This window comes from Oncorhynchus gorbuscha, linkage group LG10 (genome assembly GCF_021184085.1).
Source record: "Oncorhynchus gorbuscha isolate QuinsamMale2020 ecotype Even-year linkage group LG10, OgorEven_v1.0, whole genome shotgun sequence".
In the NCBI taxonomy this organism is placed as follows: domain Eukaryota; kingdom Metazoa; phylum Chordata; class Actinopteri; order Salmoniformes; family Salmonidae; genus Oncorhynchus; species Oncorhynchus gorbuscha.
Genome location: NC_060182.1, coordinates 7,435,045 through 7,455,644, shown reverse-complemented (window position 1 = coordinate 7,455,644; position 20,600 = coordinate 7,435,045). Strand labels below are relative to the sequence as shown.

The window sequence follows — 20,600 nt, the reverse complement described above, 5'->3', positions numbered from 1 at the left end:
CTCCTCACATCTTCTCTCCTCTCCACTTGCCTAATTCTCTAAACCCATTGGTGAGAAAACCAGAGTGCCCTCCCCACCAATGTGTACAATCAAATGCTTGAAAAGGTACTGCTGAGATTTGAACTCAGGATCTCCTGTTTACTAGACAGGCGCTTTAACCAACTAAGCCACAGCACCCATTTATATGACATCTATTGCAGATAATAACTCCCACACCTATTTGAATCAAACCAGTCTCATTCATTTAACCCATTGCTCGGTCTGGCAAAAACACGTCACAAAACAAATGTCATTTACTAATATTGGAATCGAAACGGACACCTTCAATTGTCAAGCAACAGGGTTTCTTAAGCTATGTTTTGGGTCCCAAAGTGGGCCTGAGCATGTGAAAGGTGGGTAGCGAGATATCAGTAAACATTTGTAATCGCATACTGTTTCTTCTTAATTATGGTCATTCGAGGACAGTACAATTTTCATTTGGTCGCAAGATGAATAAACTCAAGAACCTCTGACATGGATTCTTAAACAATGATTTTGGACCCAAAGCGGTTATTAACTTGTGATAGGTGGGTCGCAAGATATCAGTAAACATTCAGAATCATACATTATTTCTTTATTACTTTGGTTGTTCGAGGACACTACAATTCACGTTTGGGTGTCGAGCTTGAAAATGTTAAAATCCTCCAACACAGGAGATAATGTAATAATGTAAGTAATTAACCTACCATGAATTGGGGTCTTGGTCAAATAGCACAGTTGTTGAGTTTCTTCGCCTTACACAGTAAGTTTGATCTCGTTCAAAATACAACCCTTTTGAAATGACATTGCAGTTCGGTGACCCGGATTTGGACCGGGGTTGCTGAGGCCACAACTCAGAGTACTAACCGCTATACGATCACTGCTGGCTTCAAGAGCTGGCGTGTAGAGCCTACTCATGCTTTGAAAGTGACGTGTACAAGCTGGCTGAACTCTTTTTATTTGGGCCTCGGTAATGAATAAACTGAAGACCCAGTTGCGCTTTCCACAGGTGGTAGGTTTAACTCATTCAAAAAGTGCCCTTTTTCCGTAAGATTGGAATATCTCAATTGCATCCTCCTCATATCTTCTCTCCTCTCCACTTGCCTAATTCTCTAAACCCATTGGTGAGAAAACCAGAGTGCCCTCCTCCACCAATGTGTACAATCAAAGGCTTGAAAAGGTACTGCTGAGATTTGAACTCAGGATCTCCTGTTTACTAGACAGGCGCTTTAACCAACTAAGCCACAGCACCCATTTATATGACATCTATTGCAGATTATAACTCCCACACCTATTTGAATCAAACCAGTCTCATTCATTTAACCCATTGCTCGGTCTGGCAAAAACACGTCACAAAACAAATGTCATTTACTAATAGTGGAATCGATACGGACACCTTCAATTGTCAAGCAACAGGGTTTCTTAAGCTATGTTTTGGGTCCCAAAGTGGGCCTGAGCATGTGAAAGGTGGGTAGCGAGATATCAGTAAACATTTGTAATCACATACTGTTTCTTCTTAATTATGGTCATTCGAGGACAGTACAATTTTCATTTGGTCGCAAAATGAATAAACTCAAGAACCTCTGACATGGATTCTTAAACAATGATTTTGGACCCAAAGCGGTTATTAACTTGAGATAGGTGGGTCGCAAGATATCAGTAAACATTCAGAATTATACATTATTTCTTTATTACTTTGGTTGTTCGAGGACACTACAATTCACATTTGGGTGTCGAGCTTGAAAATGTTAAAATCCTCTAACACAGGAGATAATGTAATAATGGAAGTAATTAACCTTCCATGAATTGGGGTCTTGGTCAATTAGCACAGCTGTGGAGTTTCTTCGCTTATACAGTAAGTTTGATCTCGTTCAAAATACAACCCTTTTGAAATTACATTGCAGTTCGGTGACCAGGGTTGCTGAGGCCACAACTCAGAGTACTAACCGCTATACGATCACTGCTGGCTTCAAGAGCTGGCGTGTAGAGCCTACTCATGCTTTGAAAGTGACGTGTACAAGCTGGCTGAACTCTTTTTATTTGGGCCTCGGTAATGAATAAACTGAAGACCCAGTTGCGCTTTCCACAGGTGGTAGGTTTAACTCATTCAAAAAGAGCCCTTTTTCCGTAAGATTGGAATATCTCAATTGCATCCTCCTCACATCTTCTCTCCTCTCCACTTGCCTAATTCTCTAAACCCATTGGTGAGAAAACCAGAGTGCCCTCCTCCACCAATGTGTACAATGAAATGCTTGAAAAGCTACTGCTGAGATTTGAACTCAGGATCTCCTGTTTACTAGACAGGCACTTTAACCAACTAAGCCACAGCACCCATTTATATGACATCTATTGCAGATTATAACTCCCACACCTATTTGAATCAAACCAGTCTCATTCATTTAACCCATTGCTCGGTCTGGCAAAAACACGTCACAAAACAAATGTCATTTACTAATAGTGGAATCGATACGGACACCTTCAATTGTCAAGCAACAGGGTTTCTTAAGCTATGTTTTGGGTCCCAAAGTGGGCCTGAGCATGTGAAAGGTGGGTAGCGAGATATCTGTAAACATTTGTAATCACATACTGTTTCTTCTTAATTATGGTCATTCGAGGACAGTACAATTTTCATTTGGTCGCAAGATGAATAAACTCAAGAACCTCTGACATGGATTCTTAAACAATGATTTTGGACCCAAAGCGGTTATTAACTTGTGATAGGTGGGTCGCAAGATATCAGTAAACATTCAGAATCATACATTATTTCTTTATTACTTTGGTTGTTCGAGGACACTACAATTCACGTTTGGGTGTCGAGCTTGAAAATGTTAAAATCCTCCAACACAGGAGATAATGTAATAATGTAAGTAATTAATCTACCATGAATTGGGGTCTTGGTCAAATAGCACAGTTGTTGAGTTTCTTCGCCTTACACAGTAAGTTTGATCTCGTTCAAAATACAACCCTTTTGAAATGACATTGCAGTTCGGTGACCCGGATTTGGACCGGGGTTGCTGAGGCCACAACTCAGAGTACTAACCGCTATACGATCACTGCTGGCTTCAAGAGCTGGCGTATAGAGCCTACTCATGCTTTGAAAGTGACATGTACAAGCTGGCTGAACTCTTTTCATTTGGGCCTCGGTAATGAATAAACTGAAGACCCAGTTGCGCTTTCCACAGTCGGTACGTTTATTAACTCATTCAAAATGAGCCCTTTTTCCATAAGATTGGAATATCTCAGTTGCATCCTCCTCACATCTTCTCTCCTCTCCACTTGCCTAATTCTCTAAACCCATTGGTGAGAAAACCAGAGTGCCCTCCTCCACCAATGTGTACAATCAAAGGTTGAAAAGGTACTGCTGAGATTTGAACTCAGGATCTCCTGTTTACTAGACAGGCGCTTTAACCAACTAAGCCACAGCACCCATTTATATGACATCTATTGCAGATAATAACTCCCACACCTATTTGAATCAAACCAGTCTCATTCATTTAACCCATTGCTCGGTCTGGCAAAAACACGTCACAAAACAAATGTCATTTACTAATAGTGGAATCGATACGGACACCTTCAATTGTCAAGCAACAGGGTTTCTTAAGCTATGTTTTGGGTCCCAAAGTGGGCCTGAGCATGTGAAAGGTGGGTAGCGAGATATCAGTAAACATTTGTAATCACATACTGTTTCTTCTTAATTATGGTCATTCGAGGACAGTACAATTTTCATTTGGTCGCAAGATGAATAAACTCAAGAACCTCTGACATGGATTCTTAAACAATGATTTTGGACCCAAAGCGGTTATTAACTTGTGATAGGTGGGTCGCAAGATATCAGTAAACATTCAGAATCATACATTATTTCTTTATTACTTTGGTTGTTCGAGGACACTACAATTCACGTTTGGGTGTCGAGCTTGAAAATGTTAAAATCCTCCAACACAGGAGATAATGTAATAATGTAAGTAATTAATCTACCATGAATTGGGGTCTTGGTCAAATAGCACAGTTGTTGAGTTTCTTCGCTTACACAGTAAGTTTGATCTCGTTCAAAATACAATTCTTTTGAAATGACATTGCAGTTCGGTGACCCAGATTTCGACCGGGGTTGCTGAGGCCACAACTCAGAATACTTACCGCTGTACGATCACCGCTGGCTTCAAGAGCTGGCGTGTAGAGCCTACTCATGCTTTGAAAGTGACGTGTACAAGCTGGCTGAACTCTTTTCATTTGGGCCTCGGTAATGAATAAACTGAAGACCCAGTTGCACTTTCCACAGTCGGTACGTTTAACTCATTCAAAAAGAGCACTTTTTCCGTAACATTGGAATATCTCAATTGCATCCTCCTCACATCTTCTCTCCTATCCACTTGCCTAATTCTCTAAACCCATTGGTGAGAAAACAAGAGTGCCCTCCCCTCTGACCTTCTCCACCAGTGTGTACAATCAAATGCTTGAAAAGGTACTGCTGAGATTTGAACTCAGGATCTCCTGTTTACTAGACAGGCGCTTTAACCAACTAAGCCACAGCACCCATATAATTGACTTCTATTGCAGATAAGAACTCCCAAACCTATTTCAATCAAACCAGTCTCATTTATTTCACCCATGTCTCTGTCTCGCAAAAACACGTCGTAAAACAAATGTCATTTACTAATATTGGAATCGATACGGACACCTTCAATTGTCAACCAACAGGGTTTCTTAAAACCTGTTAATCCTACCCCCTACTTTTTCGAACATTCTGTTAAAAATCGTGCAACATTTCAGCGCCCTGCTACTCATGCCAGGAATATAGTATATGCATATGATTAGTATGTGTGGATAGAAAACACTCATACGTTTCTAAAACTGGTTAAATCACGGTTGTGACTATAACAGAACGTGCGTTTCATCGAAAAGCGCAGGAAAATCTGATCACTGAAAATGGAAAAATACATCCATGCGCGACTTGAACCCATTGATAAAGATGAACCACATTTAATGGGGCTAAGGTTGCAATACCTACAGCTTCCACACGTTGTCTAGAGTCTTGTCATTTGCCTCGGCTTTGTTTCTTGGTCAAACAGATGCAAGGCCGGACATTATTTCCAGACGGACAGCTAAAGAATATACTTCGCCTCGTGATCAATTTGATCGCTTATTAACGTTTAATAATACCTAAAGTTGCATTACAAAAGAATTTCGAAGTGTTTTGTGAAAATGTATCGTCAACTTTTTTTATTTAAAAAAATGACGTTACGTTATAAGACGCTATTTTTTCCGTTTATCACACAGTCTTCATAGATCGATATCTAGGCTATATATGGACCGATTTAATCGGAAAAAAGACCCAATAGTGATTATGGGACATCTTGGAGTGCCAACAAAGAAGATGGTGAAAGGTAATGAATGTTTTATATTTTATTTGTGCGGTTTTTGTAGCGACGACTATGCTAATTATTTTGTTTACGTCCCCTGCGGGTCTTTTGGGGTGTTACATGCTATCAGATAATAGCTTCTCATGCTTTCGCCAAAAAGCATTTTAAAAATCTGACTCGTTGCCTGGATTCACAACGACTCTAGCTTTAATTCAATACCCTGCATGTGTATTTTAATGAACGTTTGAGTTTTAACTAGTACTATTAGCATTTAGTGTCGCGCATTTGCATTTCCAGATGTCTAGATGGGACGCCTGCATGCCAGGTAGGAGCAAGATTAAGCTATGTTTTGGGTCCTAAAGTGGGCCTGAGCATGTGAAAGGTGGGTAGCGAGATATCATTAAACATTTGTAATCGCATACTGTTTCTTCTTAATTATGGTCATTCGAGGACAGTACAATTTTCATTTGGTCTCGAGATGAATAAACTCAAGAACCTCTGACATGGATTCTTAAACAACGATTTTGGACCCAAAGTGGTTATTAACATGAGATAGGTGGGTCGCAAGATATCAGTAAACATTCAGAATTATACATTATTTCTTTATTACTTTGGTTATTCGAGGACACTACAATTCACATTTGGGTGTTGAGCTTGAAAATGTTAAAATCCTCTAACACAGGAGATAATGTAATAATGGAAGTAATTAACCTACCATGAATTGGGGTCTTCGTCAATTAGCACAGTTGTGGAGTTTCTTCGCTTATACAGTAAGTTTGATCTCGTTCAAAATACAACCCTTTTGAAATTACATTGCAGTTCGGTGACCAGGGTTGCTGAGGCCACAACTCAGAGTACTAACCGCTATACGATCACTGCTGGCTTCAAGAGCTGGCGTGTAGAGCCTACTCATGCTTTGAAAGTGACGTGTACAAGCTGGCTGAACTCTTTTTATTTGGGCCTCGGTAATGAATAAACTGAAGACCCAGTTGCGCTTTCCACAGGCGGTACGTTTAACTCATTCAAAAAGAGCCCTTTTTCCGTAAGATTGGAATATCTCAATTGCATCCTCCTCACATCTTCTCTCCTCTCCACTTGCCTAATTCTCTAAACCCATTGGTGAGAAAACCAGAGTGCCCTCCTCCACCAATGTGTACAATGAAATGCTTGAAAAGCTACTGCTGAGATTTGAACTCAGGATCTCCTGTTTACTAGACAGGCACTTTAACCAACTAAGCCACAGGACCAATTTATATGACATCTTTTGCAGATACGAACTCCCACACCTATTTGAATCAAACCAGTCTCATTCATTTAACCCATGTCTCTGTCTAGCAAAAACACGTCACAAAACAAATGTCCTTTACTAATATTGGAATCGATACGGACACCTTCAATTGTCAAGCAACAGGGGTTCTTAAGCTATGTTTTGGGTCCCAAAGTGGGCCTGAGCATTTGAGAGGTGGGTAGCGAGATATCAGTAAACAATTGTAATCGCATACTATTTCTTCTTAATTATGGTCATTCGAGGACAGTACAATTTTCATTTGGTCTCGAATTGAATAAACTCAAGAACCTCTGACATGGATTCTGAAACAAGGATTTTGGACCCAACGGTTATTAAAACTTGTTAGGGCCGTGGTTCCGAGGTGGGAACATCAATCAGTGGAAATTTCAAGTGCGCCACGTATAGTTTTGATAAAACTCAAACTTTCATTAAAATGCACATACAATGTACTGAATTAAAGCTACACTCGTTGTGAATCTAGCTCCCGAGTCAGATTTGTAAAATGCTTTTCGGCGAAAGCATGAGAAGCTATTATCTGATAGCATACACCCCAAAAGTACTGCAATGCTACTTAAAACGACAGATTTTGCGATAGCCGGGGGCTACTCAAAACGCAGAAATAAAATATAAAACATTCATTACCTTTGACGAGCTTCTTTCTTGGCACTCCTAGATGTCCCATAAACATCATTTGGGTCTTTTTCGATTAAATCGGTCCATATATAGCCTAGATATCGATCTATGAACACTGTGTGAACAACGGAAAAAAATAGCGTTTTCTAACGTAACGTCATTTTTTAAAATTAAAAAAGTCGACGATAAACTTTCACAAAACACTTCGAAATACTTTTGTAATGCAACTTTAGGTATTAGTACACGTTAATAAGCGATAAAATTGATCACGAGGCGATGTCAATTCTATATAAAACATGCGCCGTCATCACCAGACCGTCCATTTATGTAATGTCAAGTTGACATAATCCCGGTCGTTTCGAGGACACTTCATTTCTCACTTGGGTCTCGAGCTTAAAAATGGTAAAAACCTCTGAAACAGCAGATGAATCATTTCGTGTAAGTAATTAACCTGCGATATGCTGGGGAACTTTGTCAAAAGGCTGAATATGTTGAATATCTTAGCACACATCGTAAGTCGTTCAAAAAACAACCCTATTGCCATTTCATAGCTTAGCGGTTAGCATCACTGTCCTGGGATTTGATGGTCCTGGGTTCAGGGATATTTTGACCCTTCTCTTTCATGTATATGTATGTTTTTGACACCCCTTTCCCCGAAACACACACACACTGGCATGCACACGCACGCACAGTGTGTGCTTATTGTAATTTATTAGGTGTCTCTTAAAAGAGGCTTTGGGTTTGTTGGGTGTCGTTGAGTGGCAAGGGACAGGGAGTATAACGTGTACTAGCACTAGTGAGCGTGTCTTTCTGCTATGGAGGAGAGAATGGCGGAGAGACCAGCTCTTAAACTCTCAAGGAAGAAGTAGTTGCACTCATCTGTCAGATACACACCATCCCTACAGTAGTAATGAATGCGATAAGTTACACATGATTGACTATGTTTTGTTTATTCCATGTGTAACTCTGTGTTGTTGTATGTGTCGAATTGCTATGCTTTATCTTGGCCAGGTCACAGTTGCAAATGAGAACTAGCCTACATGGTTAAATAAACCACTTGCTCCCACCTGGCACGCAGGCGTCCAATCTAGAGCTCTGGAAATGCAAATGCGCTACGCTAAATGCTAATAGTATTAGTGAAAACTCAAACGTTCATTAAAATACACATGCAGGGTATTGAATTAAAGCTACACTCGTTGTGAATCCAAGCAACAAGTCAGATTTTTTAAATGCTTTTCGGCGAAAGCATGAGAAGCTATTATCTGATAGCATGTAACACCCCAAAAGACCCGCAGGGGACGTAAACAAAATAATTAGCATATTCGGCGCTACACAAACCGCACAATAAAATATAAAACATTCATTACCTTTGACCATCTTCTTTGTTGGCACTCCTAGATGTCCCATAATCACTATTGGGTCTTTTTTCTGATTGAATCGGTCCATATATAGCCTAGATATCGATCTATGAAGACTGTGTGATAAACGGTAAAAAATAGCGTTTCATAACGTAACGTCATTTTTTTAATTCAAAAAGTCGACGATAAACTTTCACAAAACACTTCGAAATACTTTTGTAATGCAACTTTAGGTATTAGTACACGTTAATAAGTGATAAATTCATCAGGAGGCGATGTAAATTCTATAGGTGTCTGTCTCGAAAAAATGTCTGGAGAGAGCTCGACCAAAACATCCGGTCAGAGACCGGAGGGAATCGGTTCCCTTGATTCGGTTTGACAAAGAATCAAAGCCGAATCAAATGACAAGACTCTAGACATTGTGTGGAAGCTGTAGGCACTGCCACCTCGGCCTCATTTAATTCGGTTCACTTTGAACAATTCCTGGAAGTAGCGCAAGGATATTTATTTCCATTTTCAGTGATCAGTGATCACTTTTCGATGAAATGCACGTTCTGTTATAGTCACAGCCGTGATTTAACCAGTTTTATAAACGTCTAAGTGTTTTCTATCCACACATACTAATCATATGCATATACTATATTCCTGCCCTGAGTAGCAGGGCGCTGAAATGTTGCACGATTTTTAACAGAATGTTCGAAAAAGTAGAGGGTCGACTTAACAGGTTAAATAAAGGTGAAATCAAATTTAAAAAATGAAAAGAAGGTTGTAAACGTTTCTCCTTTACAGGTGCCACTTTCTGTCATTTGAGAAGCTGAGAAATGTGTCAAGCTGGCTCAACTGGAGATAACAAATGATTTATTAATTCATATGCACACCGATGGAGGCTCCTCAGAGGAAAAAGGGGAGGACCACCCTTCTCAGTGAATTTAAGAAAAATGAAAATAGTGAAACATTAAAACAGTTATCCTTTTTAGATAAAACAATACGAAATACATTCACATCAACAAATAATTGATCAAAACCCACTGTTTTGCAATGAAGCTCTACAATAGCTTCAACTGTAATGCTCCGGGTGTCGTGGGTGTGGAGTCAAATGCAGGAGACAGAGTTCAATGCTGTGCGTCTTTTAATAGCACCAACGCACCACAGGGTGCTCACAAAAGTTACGTTCCCAACCACAGGGAATCAAAAATGTACAATGGAAAAAATCACGACCAGGCACTAACACGCACCAGGCACTAACACTAACAGAGCCGAAGGTTACATAGAAATAATCACGCACAACAACCAGGCGGGCCGGCTGTCTAATAAAGACAAACTAATTAAACATGAACAGATGCTACCACTAAACATACAAGGAGGGGAGGAAAAACAATCAGTGGCAGCTAATAGGCCGGTGACGACGACCGCCGAGGGCCACCCGCCCGGGAAGAGGAACCACCCTCGGTCGGACTCGTGACATCAACAGCAGTCTGTAGGGTAGCACCATGGGGTAGCCGGAGGACAGCTAGCTTCCGTCCTCCTCTTGTTACATTAAATTCTATACAAAATCTGGCAGGCTCTTGGTTCTCACCCCCTTCCATATACTTACACAGTATTTATGATAACTTCCAGAGAACATCCTCCAACCTATCAGAGCTGTTGCAGCATGAACTGACATGTTGTCTACCCAATCTAAGGTTCAGAGAATAAATATAGTACTGAAAGCATAAGCTACAGCTAGTTAGCACTGCAGCGCATAAAATGTAGTGAGTAGTTGATTCAAAGAGAGAGAAGGGCAATAGTTGAACAGTTTTGAACAAATTAATTTATTTCAAAATTAAGGAGAAGCAAGAAAGAGATGTTTTATTTTCACTTACTTAACCCTTCCCCTTCCCCCACTAACCAAGCAGGCAGTCACAGACCTCCTTCCCCTTCCCCCACTACCCAAGCAGGCAGTCACAGACCTCCTCCCCCTTCCCCCACTAACCAAGCAGGCAGTCACAGACCTCCTCCCCCTTCCCCCACTAACCAAGCAGGCGGTCACACACCTTTCCCCCACTCAGCTCACCCCACTACTGAGGCAGTCATACACCTCCTCCCCCACTCAGCTCACCCCACTAATGAGGCAGTCACACACCTTTCCCACACTCAGCTCACCCCACTAATGAGGCAGTCACAGACCTCCTCCCCTTCCCCCACTAACCAAGCAGGCGGTCACACACCTTTCCCCACTCAGCTCACCGCACTAATGAGGCAGTCATACACCTCCTCCCCCACTCAGCTCACCCCACTAATGAGGCAGTCACACACCTTTCCCCCACTCAGCTCACCCCACTAATGAGGCAGTCACACACCTTTCCCCCACTCAGCTCACCGCACTAGTGAGGCAGTCATACACCTCCTCCCCCACTCAGCTCACCCCACTAATGAGGCAGTCACACACCTTTCCCCCACTCAGCTCACCCCACTAATGAGGCAGTCACACACCTTTCCCCCACTCAGCTCACCCCACTAATGAGGCAGTCACACACCTTTCCCCCACTCAGCTCACCCCACTAATGAGGCAGTCACACACCTTTCCCCCACTCAGCTCACCCCACTAATGAGGCAGTCATACACCTTTCCCCCACTCAGCTCACCCCACTAATGAGGCAGTCACACACCTTTCCCCCACTCAGCTCACCCCACTAATGAGGCAGTCACACACCTTTCCCCCACTCAGCTCACCCCACTAATGAGGCTGTCACACATCTTTCCCCCACTCAGCTCAACCCACTAATGAGGCAGTCACACACCTTTCCCCCACTCAGCTCACCCCACTAATGAGGCAGTCACACACCTTTCCCCCACTCAGCTCACCCCACTAATGAGGCAGTCACACACCTTTCCCCACTCAGCTCACCCCACTAATGAGGCAGTCACACACCTTTCCCCCACTCAGCTCACCCCACTAATGAGGCAGTCACACACCTTTCCCCCACTCAGCTCACCCCACTAATGAGGCAGTCACACACCTTTCCCCCACTCAGCTCACCCCACTAATGAGGCAGTCATACACCTCCTCCCCCACTCAGCTCACCCCACTAATGAGGCAGTCACACACCTTTCCCCCACTCAGCTCACCCCACTAATGAGGCATTCACACACCTTTCCCCCACTCAGCTCACCCCACTAATGAGGCAGTCATACACCTCCTCCCCCACTCAGCTCACCCCACTAATGAGGCAGTCATACACTGTAAAAAATTCATGTAAAATAATAATAAACACCGACAAATGTAGTTGTTTCAACAAATTATGAACAACTGTTGTCTGTAGCTTGTGAGGTGTGGAAACACTTTGTTGCTTTTATGAATTTTGTCTTGCTGCTTTTTGTCCTATGTTGATCTGTCTGTATGCTACGTCTTGCTTGTCCTATGTTGCTATGTTGCTATGTCTATGGTGCTATTGTCTATATTGTAATTGTTTTTAATAACCTGCCCAGGGACTGCAGTTGAAAATTAGCCGGCTGGCTAAAACCGGCACTTTTACTGAAACGTTGATTAATGTGCACTGTCCCTGTAAAAATAAACTAAACTAAACTAAACTAAAACAAAACCAAAAAATATTGGGCCAAACTTAGTTCCAACTTCTGGTTCACAGCATTCCAATCTTCCTGCTACACCACCATGCCTGTGTCAAATATCAGTGATCTCTGACTATACTCTCATCATTGACTTTATTTTTCTTATTTAAGGAAGTTTAGGTTTTTCTGTAATGTTGTTGAGGCATATTACTTTGTTTTAATGCTACTCCTTATGATCAATTAAATAGTTTTTCTTGAGGGTACTTTTGACAGAGCTGAGATTTACTTTGAAGTGTAAAGTGACACATTACAGGTGAAATCAATTATTCACACAGACATGGAGTCGTAGCAGGAAGATTGGAATGCTGTGAACCAAAAGATTGTGACTTCAAATCCCACCTCTTACTCAGTACTTTGTTGAAGCACCTTTGGCAGCTATTACAGCCTTGAGTCATCTTGGGTATGACGCTACAAGCTTGCCACACCTGTATTTGGGGGGTTTCTCCCATTCTTCTCTGCAGATCCTCTCAAGCTCTGTCAGGTTGGATGAGGAGCATTGCTGCGTAGCTATTTTCAGGATGTTCAATCGGGTTCCAGTCCGGGCTCTGGCTGGGCCACTCAAGAACATTCAGAGACTTGTCTGAAGGCACTCCTGTGTTGTCTTGGCTGTGTGCATAGAGTTATTGTCCTGTTGGAAAGTGAACTGTCGCCCCAGTCTGAGTTCCTGAGCACTCTGGAGAAGGTTTTCACCAAGGATCTCTCTGTAATTTTCTCTGTTCATCTTTCCCTCAATCCTGACTTGTCTCCCAGTCAGTGCCGCTGAAAAATAATATAATAATAATATATAATAACATATGCCATTTAGCAGACGCTTTTATCCAAAGCAACTTACAGTCATGTCTGCGTACATTCTACGTATGGGTGGTCCCGGGAATCGAACCCACTACCCTGGCGTTACAAGCGCCATGCTCTACCAACTGAGCTACAGAAGAACCACTTCCCCACGGCATGAAGCTGCCACCACCATGCTTCACAGAAGGGAGGTTTCCTCCAGACCTGATGCAGTGATGGTTGTCCTTTTGAAGGTTCTCCCATCTCCACAGAGGAACTCTGAGTGACCATAGGTAGAGTGACCATTGGGTTCTTGATCACCTCCCTGACCAAGGCCCTTCTCCCCAGATGGCTCAGTTTGGCTTGTGGGCCAGCTCTAGGAAGAGTCTTGGTGGTTCAGAACTTCTTCCATTTAAGAATGATGGAGGCCACTGTGTTCTTTGGGACCTTCAATGCTACAGAAATGTTTTGGTACCCTTCCCAAGATCTGTGCCTTAACACAATCCAGTCTCGGATCTCTACGGACAATTCCTTCGACGTCATGGCTTGGTTTTTGCTCTGACATCAAATTGTATTTGTCACATGTGCCGAATACAACAGGTGTTGACCTTACAGTGAAATGATTACTTACAAGCCCTTAACTAACAATGCAGTTTTAAGAAAAATAAATGTTAAGTAATAAATAGAAGTAAATTCGACTCGCTGAAGAAAAAGTATTCCTCCCGTGAGTAAACGCTGTCCTGATGTCTAGAAGCTCTTTTCGGTCATAAGACCGAAAGTTATTTGTAATTTATTTTGTACATAATGTTTCTGCCAAAGGAAGGGGTCTGAATACTTTCCAAATGCACTGTATGTCAAATATGCAAATTGAAACATTGTATGTTAAAAGCATTGTGTGTGTAACTAATTCCACAGCCTTTCTTTAGGAAACAGGTCCAAATAATCATTTATTTCCAGTTGGATGAAAATATGAGACAATTTGAGCAAACATATTTGATGTTGACTGAATTTTTGCCCAAGTTTTCTCAAGTTGGAGCTGTTTTACTAAAAATGACATTCCCGTCGTATTTTGTTTCTGTAAGTATCATATATCCTCTTCTCCTCCAACTACAGCACATCTGCCCTAGCCTAGCTCCCTGCCCTAGCTCCCTGCCCTAGCCTAACTCCCTGCCCTAGCTCCCTACCCTAGCCTAACTCCCTGCCCTAGCCTAGCTCCCTGCCCTAGCTCCCTGCCCTAGCCTATCTCCCTGCCCTAGCCTAGTTCCCTGCCCTAGCCTAGCTCCCTACCCTAGCTCCCTGCCCTAGCTCCCTGCCCTAGCCTAACTCCCTGCCCTAGCCTAGCTCCCTGCCCTAGCCTAACTCCCTGCCCTAGCCTAACTCCCTGCCCTAGCTCACTACCCTAGCTCCCTGCCCTATCCTAACTCCCTGCCCTAGCTCCCTACCCTAGCTCCCTGCCCTAGCCTAACTCCCTGCCCTAGCTCCCTACCCTAGCTCACTGCCCTAGCCTAACTCCCTGCCCTAGCTCACTACCCTAGCTCCCTGCCCTATCCTAACTCCCTGCCCTAGCTCCCTACCCTAGCTCCCTGCCCTAGCTCCCTGCCCTGACTCCCTGCCCTAACTCCCCGCCTAGCCTAGCTCCCTGCCCTAGCCTAACTCCCTGCCCTAAATCCCTGCCCTAGCCTAGCTCCCTGCCCTAGGCTAGCTCCCTGTCCTAGCCTAACTCACTGCCCTAGCCTAGCTCCCGGCCGTAGCTCCATGCCCTAGCTCCCTCCCCTAGCTCCTTGCCCTAAGCTAGCTCCCTGCCCTAACCTAGCTCCCTGCCCTAACATAACTCCCTGCCCTCGCTCCCTGCCCTAGCTCCTTGCCCTAGCTCCCTGCCCTAACCTAACTCCCCGCCCTAACCTAACTCTAACTTGGCTCCCTGCCCAAACCTAACTCTGTGTACTGATCTAGCTCCCTGCCTGCCTGTCTCCTGCCTACTCAATGTTATGTAAGTGAGTGTCAGAGCACAGTACACCATCTGGGACCTCTTACTGTAGCTCTCTTACTCTCTCTCTCTCTCTCTCTCTCTCTTTCTCTCTCTCCACCTTTGAACCGGAGACAGGACAAGAGCCATCACTCACTCACTGGTGAGCCCAGACCTCACATTGCTGAGTGTTCCACAGACACTGCTCTAACACAGACAGAAAATGGTCAATTCATCCCAAATGGCACCCTGTTCCCTATTTAGTGCACTACTTTTGACCACAGCCTAAAGTAGTGTACTAAGGAAAAGGGTGCTATTTGGAGTACGACCTGGGAGAGAAGGCCTACATATATAGTAATTGATCCTGGGACCATTGATTCTACACTGGACACACTTATTTTGTATATACTGTTAACGACCTGTTTTAAAATCAGTATTGATTTCTGACTATCACTTATATAGGGAAATTAACTTTGATTCAATATAATTGATCATTTATAAAGGCTAAGGATGGACACAGTTTATTAAATTGCATCCATAATGGCATTTGTAATGTTAAAGACCATTAAATCAATATAATTGTCTTGACAGTTATGTATTTTATTCTGGAAATATCATTATTAGTGTCATAAAATCTAAATGCAGCTGTTATAAAAGTAGTCTACTGTAGTGGACCCCAGGAAGTGTAGCTGCTGCCTCTACAAGAGCAAATGGGGATTTTGTTTTTAAACAGAAGAAAAAAAAGATGTACTGTATTACTTTTGTTTCTGTAAGTATCACATATCCTTTTCACCCCATCCAGCTACAGCAAATATGCCCTACCATGACGTAGCTCCCTACCCTAGCTCCCTGACCTAGCCTAGCTCCCTGCCCTAGCTCCCTGACCTAGCCTAGCTCCCTGCCCTAGCTCCCTGACCTAGCCTAGCTCCCTGCCCTAGCTCCCTGACCTACCCTAGCTCCCTGCCCTAGCTCCCTGCCCTAGCTCCCTGACCTAGCCTAGCTCCCTGCCCTAGCTCCCTACCCTAGCTCCCTGACCTAGCCTAGCTCCCTGCCCTAGCTCCCTGACCTAGCCTAGCTCCCTGCCCTAGCTCCCTACCCTAGCTCCCTGACCTAGCCTAGCTCCCTGCCCTAGCTCCCTGACCTAGCCTAGCTCCCTGACCTAGCCTAGCTCCCTGACCTAGCCTAGCTCCCTTCCCTAGCTCCCTGCCCTAGCTCCCTACCCTAGCTCCCTGCCCTAGCCTAGCTCCCTGACCTAGCCAAGCTCCCTTCCCTAGCTCCCTGCCCTAGCTCCCTGCCTTAGCTCCCTGCCCTAGCCTAGCTCCCTGCCCGAGCTCCCTGCCCTAGCCTAGCTCCCTTCCCTAGCTCACTGCCCAAGCCTAGCTCCCTGCCCTAGCTCCCTGCCCTAGCTCCCTGCCTTAGCTCTCTTCCCTAGCCTAGCTCCCTGCCCTAGTTCCCTGCCCTAGCATAACACCCTTCACTAGCTCCCTGCCCTAGCCTAGCTCCTTGCACAAACCTAGCTCCCTGTCCTAGCCTATCTCCCTGTTCCAACCTAGCTCCCTGTCCTAGCCTACCTACCTGCCCTAGCCTAGCTCCCTGCCCTAGCCTAGCTCTCTGCCCTAGCTCCCTGCCCTAGCCTAGCTCCATTCATTAATCTAGCTCCCTAGCCTTGCTCCTTGTACTAACCTAGCCCCCTGCCCTAACCTAGCTCCCTGCCCTAGCCTAGCTCCCTTCCCCAGCTCCTTGCCTTAGCTCCCTGCCCTAGCCTAGCTCTCTGCCCTAGCCTAGCTCCCTGCCCTAACCTAGCTCCTTGTACTAACCTAGCTCCCTGCCCTAATCTAGCTCCCTGCCCTAGCCTAGCTCCATGCTCAAATCTAGCTCCCTGCCCTAATCTAGCTCCCTGCCCTAACCTAGCTCCTTGTACTAACCTAGCTCCCTGCCCTAATCTAGCTCCCTGCCCTAACCTAGCTCCATGCCCAAATCTAGCTCCCTGCCCTAACATAACTCCCTGCCCTCGCTCCCTGCCCTAGCTCCTTGCCCTAGCTCCCTGCCCTAACCTAACTCCCCGCCCTAACCTAACTCTAACTTGGCTCCCTGCCCAAACCTAACTCCGTGTACTGATCTAGCTCCCTGCCTGCCTGTCTCCTGCCTACTCAATGTTATGTAAGTGAGTGTCAGAGCACAGTACACCATCTGGGACCCCTGTCCCTCTTAATGTAGCTCTCTCTCTCACTCTCTCTCTGTGTCTCTCTCTCTGTCTCTCTCGCTCTGTCTGTCTCTCTCTCCCCCTCTCTCTCTCCCCCTCTCTCTCTCTGTCTCTCTCTCTCTCCTTCTCTCTGTCTCTCTCTCTCGCTCTCCTTCTCTCACGCTCTGTTTCTCTCCCTCTCTCTCGCTCTGTCTCTCTCTTTCTCCCTCTCTCTCTCTCTCTGGCTCTCTGTCTGTCTGTATGTCTGTCTCTCTCTCTCTCTCTCTCTCTCTCTCTCTCTCTCTCTGTCTCTTTCTCTCTCTCTCCACCTTTGAACCAGAGACAGGACAAGAGCCATCAGTCACTCACTTGTGAGCCCAGACCTCACATTGCTGAGTGTTCCACAGACACTGCTCTAACACAGACAGAAAACTGGGGATTCATCCCAAATGGCACCCTGTTCCCTATTTAGTGCACTACTTTTGACCACAGCCTAAAGTAGTGTACTAAGGAAAAGGGTGCTATTTGGAGCACGACCTGGGAGAGAAGGCCTACATATATAGTAATTGATCCTGGGACCATTGATTCCACACTGGATATACTTATTTTGTCTATAATGATAATGACTCGTTTTAAAATCAGTGTTGATTTCTGACTATCACTTATATAAATTAACTTAGTGTCATTCAATTCAATTTAATTGATCATTTATAAAGGCTAAGGATGGACACAGTTTATTTAATTGCATCCATAAAGGCATTTGTCATGTTAAAGACCCTTAAATCAATATAATAGTCTTTACAGTGTCATAATATCTAAACACAGCTGTTATAAAAGTAGTCTACTGTAGTGGACCACAGGAAGAGTAACTGCTGCCTCTACAAGAGCTAATCGGTATCCAAAAACGGAAACAAACTAACAATAAGTAGTAGTAACGCTATTATTACAGACTTCTGGCTGACGCCCCCAGGTGGTGCATCAAAGCTGGGAAAGAGATACTGAAAAATTGCATCTATCTCAAGGCTGATGTTAAACAGTCATCACTAACAAAGAAAGGCTGCTGCCTACAGACAGACTTTAAATTATTGACCACTTTAATAAATAGATCACTAGTCACTTTAATAAAGTTTACATATCTTGCATTACTCATCTCATATGTATATACTGTATTTTATAGCATCTATTGCATCTTGCCTATGCTGCTTGGTCATTGCTCATCCATATATTTATATGCACATTTTGTTATTCCATTCCTTTACTTAGATTTGTGTGTATTAGGTAGTTGTTGTGTAATTGTTAGATATTACTGCACTGTCGGAAATTTAAGCACAAGCATTTCGCTACACTCGCAATAACATCTGCTAACCACGTAATTTGATTGATGTTAGTTGGACTGCAGTCTACTGCATAACATCCTCTTTTATTTTTTTTGTCTCGTCCATTGTCTCCTATTCGAAATCTCCTTTCAGATGGATTTGATTTGATTTGAACCACTCACACCCTTGTCACAACAGAGTAATCAACGAGCGATGCCCGAGACACCCGTTGATTGTGAGTAACGTTTTCACAATGGAATTGACACCGGGGGCAGTACGAGGTGGGAGGGAGAATAATTCAATCCCAAATAAATAGTCTAGGATATCCTCGGAGAAAACCTACGAGATTAATCAAAGAGTGAGTTCAATCGCCATTCGCCCGTTGGCACAAAGAGAGACACATCTATGGGACGGCCACGGCAGCACAGTACAACCGTTTTCTCCTTCATTTCTATATACATTGGAAGAAACAAGAGGGACGCAACTTGCAATGGCAGAGTTGGAATTATGGCAATGACCAATAGTTTGAAATCAGAGAATAGCCTAATGAAACCGGAAAGTGAATTCAGAGAATAGATTAATGAAACAGAGAAGGTTCAAATCAGAGAATAGCATAATGACACGGAGAAGGAGAAATCAGAGCGTGTGGGACCAAAACAAAGAATATATTATATTTTAGGTCACGCATTGCTTTGACTCTCAAAGCACAACGGGAAAGAGCACAGCACACGGGCACGGGCACCGGGATTGCAGTTGAGCATTTGATTTGAGCTGCCGCCTTGCACAGCATGGAGAGAAAGAAACCTCTGCCCACTGGGCACAGACGTCAATGCAATGTCTATTCCAAGTTGGTTCAAAGTCATTTCATTGCGTGGTAACAACGTTGATTCAACCAGTGTGTGTTCAGTGTTCGTACTTCGTCCACTAAATACTTTCCAGGGCGATTTTTCTTCTTCTTGAAGTGGAAGATGGTGAAGTGACTACCTGGGGGTAAATAATCAACAATACTCGGCGGAAAGGTCCCTTCCCCGAGCGCAGGTGGATCCAGCTAAACGGTGGAACATGGTTTTTGGACGAGGACAGGAGCAACAACGCACCACAATAAACTCTGAACTACCAGTCTGCTACACCGTCAAAATGATAGGCCTAGCCATTCATTCCTAGATCTGCTTCTTGGTGTCCATATGATGCTAAATCGCTTCACAAACTGGATGTGTATCAGAACTTCAGTATGGTGAAAATGGAATAATCCAAGTGATGTGGCCACTGTAGAACGGACATTGAATGGGCGTGCAACGCACAAATCAATTTGCACTATAGGAGTGTAATCCTACTCAAATTATTATTTTGTTGGCTTTCCAAGCTTGCTTTTGTTGGAATAATACCTAGTCTTCTCATTTGGGCTATAATAGGTTGTAAGGATGTCTGAAGCACTCGCCCCAGCCCAGGCGCTCTACATCGGCATGGAGGTGGTGATTGCCGTCTTCTCCGTCCTGGGTAATGTGATGGTGGTCTGGGCAGTGAAAATTAACAAGTCGTTGAGAGACACAACATTCTGCTTCATCGTTTCTCTGGCCCTGGCGGATATCGCAGTGGGAGCGCTCGTCATCCCCTTGGCTATAACTATCAGCATCGGACTCCAAACTCACTTCTACAGCTGCCTAATGGTCGCGTGCACGGTGCTGGTACTGACGCAAAGTTCCATCCTGGCCCTCTTGGCCATTGCGATTGACCGCTATCTCAGGGTCAAGATTCCAACCAGGTAAACCCAAACCAGCTCATTGTGTCTTCTATGTACACTGACCATGCACAGGAGGTTGGTGGCACCTTAATTGGGGAGAAATGGCTAGTGGTAATGACTGGAGTGGAATTAGTGGAATGTATATCAAATATATCAAACACATGGTTTCCATTCTATTCACCCTGTTCCAGACATTATTATGAGCCAGTTCTCTCCTGTGCCATCCAGTTATAGGATATTATATTAGCAGGTGGATAAAATGCACTTACTGAGGATGATGAGGGTGCGGATGTAAGGAAAAGGTGATATGAGGGTGAAGGGAAGAAGGAGGTGATGAAGAGGGTGTAATGATGAGGAGCAG

At 44.0% G+C, this 20,600-nt stretch overlaps 6 non-coding genes and 1 pseudogene across 6 annotated transcripts; 1 reads left to right on the top strand and 6 right to left on the bottom strand.

Moving 5' to 3' along the window:
• Positions 1 to 103: 103 nt before the first annotated feature.
• trnat-agu lies at positions 104 to 177 on the bottom strand. The gene has a single exon. It is a non-coding gene; the product is annotated as a tRNA-Thr (tRNA).
• Positions 178 to 1,196: 1,019 nt separating this feature from the next.
• On the bottom strand, positions 1,197 to 1,270 carry trnat-agu. The gene has a single exon. It is a non-coding gene; the product is annotated as a tRNA-Thr (tRNA).
• A 1,006-nt stretch (positions 1,271 to 2,276) lies between these two features.
• Positions 2,277 to 2,350, bottom strand: trnat-agu. Its single transcript has one exon. It is a non-coding gene; the product is annotated as a tRNA-Thr (tRNA).
• A 1,021-nt stretch (positions 2,351 to 3,371) lies between these two features.
• On the bottom strand, positions 3,372 to 3,445 carry trnat-agu. Its single transcript has one exon. It is a non-coding gene; the product is annotated as a tRNA-Thr (tRNA).
• A 1,030-nt stretch (positions 3,446 to 4,475) lies between these two features.
• trnat-agu lies at positions 4,476 to 4,549 on the bottom strand. The gene has a single exon. It is a non-coding gene; the product is annotated as a tRNA-Thr (tRNA).
• A 1,999-nt stretch (positions 4,550 to 6,548) lies between these two features.
• trnat-agu lies at positions 6,549 to 6,622 on the bottom strand. The gene has a single exon. It is a non-coding gene; the product is annotated as a tRNA-Thr (tRNA).
• A 12,148-nt stretch (positions 6,623 to 18,770) lies between these two features.
• The window catches only part of LOC124044992, a 15,981-nt pseudogene continuing 14,151 nt past the window's right edge, over positions 18,771 to 20,600 (top strand).